Raw genomic sequence first — 8064 nt, forward strand, 5'->3', positions numbered from 1 at the left:
ACTCAGGGTCCCCCAGACCCCATTACTATAAAATGCCTTAAAATGGTAAATAGCTTATACTTGTATGGAGCTTTACTACCGTAATTGCCGGGTTATAGAACGCACTTGATTACAAACCACACCCACCCAATTTAATAAGGATTAACCACTTTATACAAACACAAGCCGCACTTGTATACAAGGCAAATGTTGTGGCAATTAAAGTGGCACGTCACTGAGACCACGGTAGTCTCAGAGAGAGAGGAGTAAATAGTAGTTTCACCTATTTATTTGAACACACCCACATCTGCCAAACAGCATGGACCTCATTCAGCTCACAGGTCCCTCACTTATGTTGTGGAAATTCACACTCAGATTCCCCACTTCCCATGAGTCTTAGGGGTTTAAGGCAGGGCTAACCCCCGGTACGCTACACTGTGTTGTAGATTGAGGATGTATATGTGCTGAAACCGCATGCGTGTTTAAGAAGGAGCATGGAGCTGCAGCTGAACGCAAGAGCAGCTCTCCCCTCCTTCCGCCTGTAAAATGGCAGCAATGTGGAAATATCAGGGCTGGATGAAAAAACATACCAGTAAAAGAGAGGAGCAGTGACACATAAGCACGCGCGACACGCGCCTATGCGCGTTCTATGCGGCACTGCGCGCACGTGCCACAAGTTTCCTTCCACAACAGTGAAAGGAAAGTCCTGGCACGCAGCAGACTGGCTTTTCCAAACCCGTTGGTGATGGTGGATTTTTTCACACTGCTTTATACGATTGCTTTTAACTTGAAAGCTGCGTTATATTGTTGTGGCGGTCACGTGCCCGTTGGGTCTAATGCAGACCTGGGCAAACTACGGCCCGCGGGCAACATCCGGCCCTTTGAACGCCTCTGTCCGGCCCGCAAGAGGCCTATCATAAAGAACATAAGTCAAACAAACATCTGCCGTCCTTTTGCTTTTATTTTTAAATGTGGTCTTCTGTTTTGAAAAGCTTTGCTTTACGACAGTTGCGCATACGTGAGTGAATGTCAACAGCAACAAATGATGCAAGCCAGCTCACCCTCAAGATGTCAGCAAACTCTAAGAAAAGAAAAATTGATAAGGAATGTCGTGTTTTCAAAAAGACATGGGCCGCTAAATATTTCTTCACAGAAGTTAAAGGTGAAGCAGTGTGCTTAATCTGTGGTGCGAAGGTCGCTGTGTTTAAAGATTATAATTTGAATCGACACTACATGACTAAGCACGAAGAGAAACACAGAAATCTGTCTGATGAAGAGCGTGCAAAGGAGTCTGAGGCTTTGCTCCAAAAACTCCAAACACAACAGGGACTTTTGACAAAACTTCACGCACCCAGAAATGCAGCCGTCAGGACAAGTTTTGTAATTTCTCACAAAATTGAGCGGAACAGTAAGCCGTTTTCTGATGGAGAGTTTGTAAAGGAGTGTTTACTGGACTCTGTTGCGCTGATATGCCCGGAGAAAAAGAGCGCGTTTGAGAACATTTCACTGTCCCGACGCACGGTAGCGAGGCGGATTGAGGACATCGCGGGAAACTTGGAGCTTCAGCTGAAGAGCAGAGTGGCTGACTTTGACTGTTTCTCTCTGGCGTTGGATGAGAGCTGCGATATACGTGACACCGCCCAGCTACTCATCTTCTTACGTGGGATAACTGCAGAGTTTCAAATCACGGAGGAGCTGGCAGCCATGCGATCAATGAAAGGGACAACCACTGGACAGGACTTGTTCAGAGAGGTAAATGCATGTTTGGACATGTTGGAACTGAAATGGGACAAACTTGTAGGTGTGACAACAGATGGCTGTCCAAATCTGACTGGAAAAAATGTTTGACTTTTAAAGAGAATGCAAGATAAAATGACAGAAATTAACCCTGTGCAGAAGTTGACATTTTTGCATTGTATTATACATCAAGAGGTGCTGTGTAAGACAGTGTTAAAAATGAAACACGTTTTTGATGTTGTCACCAAAACAGTTAACTTCATCAGAGCGAGAGCATTAAATCACAGACAATTTGTTGCAATTTTGGAGGAAAATGAGATTGAACATGGTGACATAAGATATCACTGCACTGTTAGGTGGCTCAGCCTTGGCAAGGTGCTGAAAAGTGTCTGGGACCTGAGAGGCCAGATTCAGGATTTCTGTGTTGACAAAGGTCATGACGTCCCAGAACTTTCAGATGAAGACTGGGTGGCAGACCTTGGATTCGCTGTGGATGTGACTGCACTAATGAACCAACTAAATGTCAAACTGCAGTCAAAGGGGCTTTTTGTGCATGAGATGTACAGTGCAGTGAAGGCTTTTATGAGAAAGTTGCAGTTTCTCTCAAGCCAAGTGAAGGACAATAATCTGACACACTTGCCAACACTAAAGGAAGCCAAAAGACCAGAGGGTCACCTCCAAAAGTACTCAACCATGCTAGAAGCACTGCATGCAGAGTTTTCAAGGCGATTTCAAGATTTCAAAACTCTTGAGAGTGAAATGCATGTGATTTCTTCTCCCTTCAACTGCATTGTGGATGATGCACCAAGTGAAGTTCAGATGGAACTCATTGAGCTGCAGTCTGATATGCTCCTTGCAGAGCGTTTCAGGTCAGTGTCACTGCTGGACTTCTACTCCTCCCTTAAAAAGGAGAACTTTCCACTACTGAGGAGGCATGCTCAGAAGATCCTAGTCCTCTTTGGCTCTACCTACCATTGTGAACAGGCATTTTCAGTTATGAAGTTCAAAAAATCCAAACACAGATCCTCTGTGACTGATGACCACCTTCAGCTGTTCTTCGCATTGCCACTTTAGACATTCAGCCAGATTTTAGTGCCCTTGTTCAAGCCCAGAACAGACTGGATTATTCTCACTGAAGAGGTAACATGGATGGAAAACATTAAAAGTTATCGTTTGTTCCACGATACATATCAATACTGATGTATTGCTCTATTTCTATAAATTTGTTAAGTTTGTTGTTGTTCATTTTTTGGGGAGATTAACAAGTTAAAAACTGATTACTGTGATGGTATGTTCCCCCTCTCAGGTTGCTATGTTTTCATTTTCAAGCCAAGCCAAGTCACATCTAGTCAAGTCAGTTCTTAGCTTTGTCAAGTCTTATAGTTCATGTTTCTGCTTTGGTTTTGCTTGTCCTGCCCTGCAGTGCCTTTTTGTTTATTTAAATAAACCTTTAGTTTTTTGGAACCACCTGCCTCCTGTGGCATTTGCACAGATTCAATAATTGTTTTTGTTTTCCTTTTTGACCTATAAACCACAATTTTACATACCCTGATATAAACATTTACACTTTACAGAGTGCATTATTCTTCTGAATATCAGTAACAGCTATTAAAAATATTTACTTTAAAAGCATTTTACAACGGAAGAAAGTTAGTGGCCCTCTTGCACAATTCAGGTTTCTGATGTGGCCCCCGGCAAAAATTAATTGCCCACCCCTGGTCTAATGGCACCAAAGGATTGTGGGATACGGCTGAGCATGGGTGTTTCTTTTATTGCACCATGACTTAAGTGTCCAAGAGCTGAAGCTAGGTCCATGATGTTTGGCTGCTTGAGGGTGTATCAAAGCAATTGCGCTTCATGCTGGACATAAAATTATGCAGGCAGTCTCCCCTCTGAGATTGCCGGAGCACTCCTGGCGGCCGATAAATAAAAGCATAAATTAGCCGCATCATTGAATAAGCCGCAGGGTCGAAAGTTGGTGACAAACGTAGCTGCTTATAGTCCGGAAAATACGGTACCTTCCTTGAAGGCCCAAAGCGCTTTATAGTCGTGCTGCCTAAGCGTGCTGCCTAGGTAGAGACTCAGCGTCCCCCAGACACCATTATTATATCATGCCTTAAAATTGTAAATAGCTTATACTTGTATAGAGCTTAACTACCTTCCTTGAAGGCCCAAAGTGCTTTACAGTCACAGTGAGCACACACATTCCCACAGTGATCTGCTGCTGAGCACTGGTACCTACCAATGACCACCAAGATAAATGTGAGGTGCAGTGTCATGCCCAAGAAGACACGGGCTTGCAGGCAGGAACCCAACGCGCGGTCTTCCAATTATAGATCGACTGCTTTACCTCTGCACCATGACAGTGTTTAAGTAATCAACTTAATCAGATTAAAAATAGATGGATGATGTCTACTTTTTCTTTAAATTATGTAAGCAATAAGTACAGCCCTGTAAAAAACTTGATCTTATCATTTTTTTTTCCATTTTATTTAACCTTTATTTAACCAGGAAAGTCCCATTGAGATTAATAATCTCTTTTCCAAGGGAGTCCTGGCTAAGAGGCAGCACATTTCAATACAAAAAATACATAAAAACTAACATTATTAAAACCACATACATCATAAAAAGCAGTTGCACATTATTGTTTCAGTCTCTGATGCTTTGAGCTTGTTCTTAAAAACATTTAAAGATACCAGTTCAGTTAGTTTCCAGTCTTTCTGCAGCATATTCCAAGCAAAAGGAGCAGAGTGGATGAAGGCTTTTTTCCCCAGCTCTGTGCGGGCAAATGGAACAGAAAGCAACAACTGGTCTTTAGATCTTAAGGAGTAAGATTCTACACTTCTCAATGTGATTAAAGAACAAATGTAGGGAGGCAGTAATCCAAGCAAGGCCTTGTAAATAAAAGTGTAGCAATGTCCCTGTCTCCTAGTAGCCAGAGACGGCCATTGTACTCTTGCATACAAGTCACAATGATGTGTCATGGATCTACTGTTGGTAATGAACCTCAGGGAAGCATGATACATGGTGTCAACCTTTTTGAGACATGAAGATGAGGCATTCATATACAGAATGTCACCATAATCCAGCACAGATAAAAAAGTTGCAGCAACAAATCGCCTTTTTACTTCAAAAGAAAAACACAACTTGTTACGGAAAAAAAAGCGAAGTTTAAGTTTGAGTTTTTTTACAAGTTTTTCTATGTGAGGTTTAAAGGTGAGGGAGTCGTCAATCCAGACACCTGGGGCCTCATTTATAAACGTTGCGTACGCACAAAAGAAGGCGTACGCCACTCTCTACGCAATAGTTGAGATTTATAAAAAGCAAACTTGACGGGAAAATGTGCGGTCCTTCACGCAAGCTCTGACCCAGGCGTACGCACAAAAACGGGTGAAATGAGAAACGGCGACACCGTCGGCAGACGGAAGAAACACGTGAAAGTGAAAAAGACAATCCTGCCTCTCATAAATAACATGAAGACTTCACAAAACAAGTCTTACAATTAACAGCCTACACGAACACCCGTTTGATCGATCAGAAGTGAAACAAAGAAAAAAATCAAACGAAAATTACAACAGAAATTCAAATGAACACTTATTTGCAGAAAGAAAAGTGAAATATGTTCTGCAATATTGGCATGTTGTGCAATTCATCCTCATAAATAATATAGTTAACAGAACGAAATAATGTACAAAACTGATATTCCCGTCAGTGTGTCCGTCTGGCGGAGCAGATATAGGTGCAATTAGACAGACAGATGGATAGATAGAGAGAGATGCATTAATTGTCCACTGGGGAAAGTTGTTTTCATAAAACATTTCTTCATAAGCTATGGAACTATGGTATTCATGCATATGCCTTTATAGTTTGTTTTATTTTTGATAAAACAATGTATGGCGTATGTCTCATCCATTCAGAAAGCAACAAGAAATTACTTTTGCGCTGAACAATTTCCCTTTTCCACGTGGATTATTACCGACATCTGTAGCTTGTCAGATGGAACTAAATGGAGGGAAATAAAATGCCCCATCACAATGCGTAATGACGCACAAAGGCTGATCTTGCGCTCTTAGAAGATGTGGCAAATGGAAGAATTCGGAGAGAACGCATCTTTAGACAGCAAGAAGATTTGCTGGCAAACGAGGACGAGTGGCTTATGAGCCGGTTCCGACTTCCTCGAGCCGTCCTGTTGGAGCTTTTGGGGGGGTGTCACCCGGTGCATCTGGCGCGTCGTGTCCCCCTGCGCGTCAGTCACCACTCCACTTAAAAGGGATTCCCCAATTATTGCCGCCAGTCTGTCATCAAGAGGGGTCAGCTCCGGTGTCCCCCACCCCCCCAACCCCCCCACCCCCCCCCCCCCCCCCGTGGCAGACACACTCTGGCGAAGCAGCGCTAGACGTTTTTTCGCCTCGACTTTGATGTCCGACCATTTATTTTTCATTTCGGCCACGGTCCGAGGTTGTGAGGCTACAGCATTTACGGCGTCTGCCACCATTCGCCACTCAAGTGCCCACACTGTGCCCTCCAAACAACATTTTTCTCCTCTTTTCCACCTCGCCAACGATAACTTCTACTTCACATTGAGTGAAGTTACGTTTTTTCGATTTCCTCTCGGTGTTTGGCATGGTTTCGCAATCAATGAATATTCATTTGTGGGCGTTTCACGGACTATTTATGGGCAAATCATGAGGCCGCAAAAGCTGCGCTGCATTTAGAATTGGTTGTGATTTATTAAGGGAAAGATGCGTAGGATGTGCGTGCGCACTGTTTTATAAATCCGAATATTTCTGTGCGTACGCACGTCCTATGTTTCATCCGTACACCACTTCTGACGCAAATCCTACGCAAAGTTTTATAAATGAGGCCCCAAGGTACTTGTACTCATTAACCAACTCTATGACATTTCCATCCAAGGAATTAGTTCAGGGATCTTCTTTGAGTTTGAAAACAACATTAGTTTTGTCTTGTCAGCATTGAGAACCAATTTTAGTTGAATAAGTGAGTGCTGTACTGCAACAAAAGCTTTCTGCAGGGTTTCAATGGCCTGAGCAAGAGATGATCCATAACAGTAAATGACTGTGTCATCAGCATAAAGATGTAGATTGGTATCAGAGACATTTTCACCCAAGTTATTAATGTAAAAAATAAAAAGAAGGGGGCCCTGTGGCACCCCCCCTGTGGACAGTAACAAATTTCGAACAGAGACCTTCATGTTTAATGCATTGGGTCCTGTCACTCAGGTAATTTGAGAACCACGCAACTGCATGCTCTGACAATCCAAGGCAGTAGATCAATATTTACCCATTTTACTAACGACAAATCATGATAAAAAGCTTGCTCATTAAAATGTTTAAGATTCCTCTTACAAACTATACGCGGTTTACATTTAGGAATTTTAGTGTTTCTGCAAACCGCAACAACACAATGATCACTCACATCATTACAGAAGACACCAAGCAAAGAAAATTTGTGCGGCACATTTGTTAAAACCAAATCAATTAATGTGGACTTTTCTGGAGATTTGGCCTGGTAGGTAGATTCACTAACTGTGTAAGATTAATGGAATCACAGAATACTTTAAATTCACTAGAAGTTGCACTTAACCAGTCCCAGTTTAAATCACCAGCCATAAGTAATTCAGTGTAGTTTACTTTAGTCAAAAACTGCTGTAGTGAAGATAATGCCTCTTTTAAAGCAGATGGAGGCCTGTAACATCCAACAACAGTAATAGAAAGAGGTTTTACTATTTCTACATTCATTGCCAAAAACTCCAATTGTTTGCAGATTGATTGTGACAGAATAACAGAAGCATTGAATCTTGATACATAGTTAGCCCTCTGGGAATTGAATCTGGATATCCCAAGTGCCAGTCCTGCACTTAACCAATTTAGCAATCCGACCCCCAAATTAAAAGAAATTATTTTTAATTGGCTCATGACTTAACAGTCAATATGTTTATGTTTCAAAAAATAAGAAGACTCATTTCCTCTATTATGGTAGAAGTTTTTCTCCTGTCTCTAGGGGATTCCTTTTATCTCAGGCTTTGTGCAACTGCCTTTACTGTTGTGCCTCCAATGTATGGGAAAACAACTAAATGTGCTCCACACAATGCTAAACCATGGACATTTTCCTAATAACCTGCAAAAGGTCTATACATTTATAAAATCACTTTCAGTTCCGTTTGCAAGTAGCTCTAACAAGTAATTATTTAAACATTATTAAACATTTAATAATAATTAAATGTTTACAAAAAGACTTGTGAGATGACTCAGGGGACATTGAGAGCAAAAAGCAGTGACACTTTTGAAGGTGTCTGATTCACATCAGCTTTATAAGACCAGTTTTCTG

General features: G+C 41.9%; 1 pseudogene; it reads left to right on the forward strand.

The window, feature by feature from the left end:
- The first annotated feature begins 1206 nt into the window (after positions 1-1206).
- Positions 1207-2790, forward strand: LOC111947901 (annotated as a pseudogene).
- Positions 2791-8064: the final 5274 nt, after the last annotated feature.

Source organism: Oryzias latipes, chromosome 9 (genome assembly GCF_002234675.1).
Source record: "Oryzias latipes chromosome 9, ASM223467v1".
In the NCBI taxonomy this organism is placed as follows: domain Eukaryota; kingdom Metazoa; phylum Chordata; class Actinopteri; order Beloniformes; family Adrianichthyidae; genus Oryzias; species Oryzias latipes.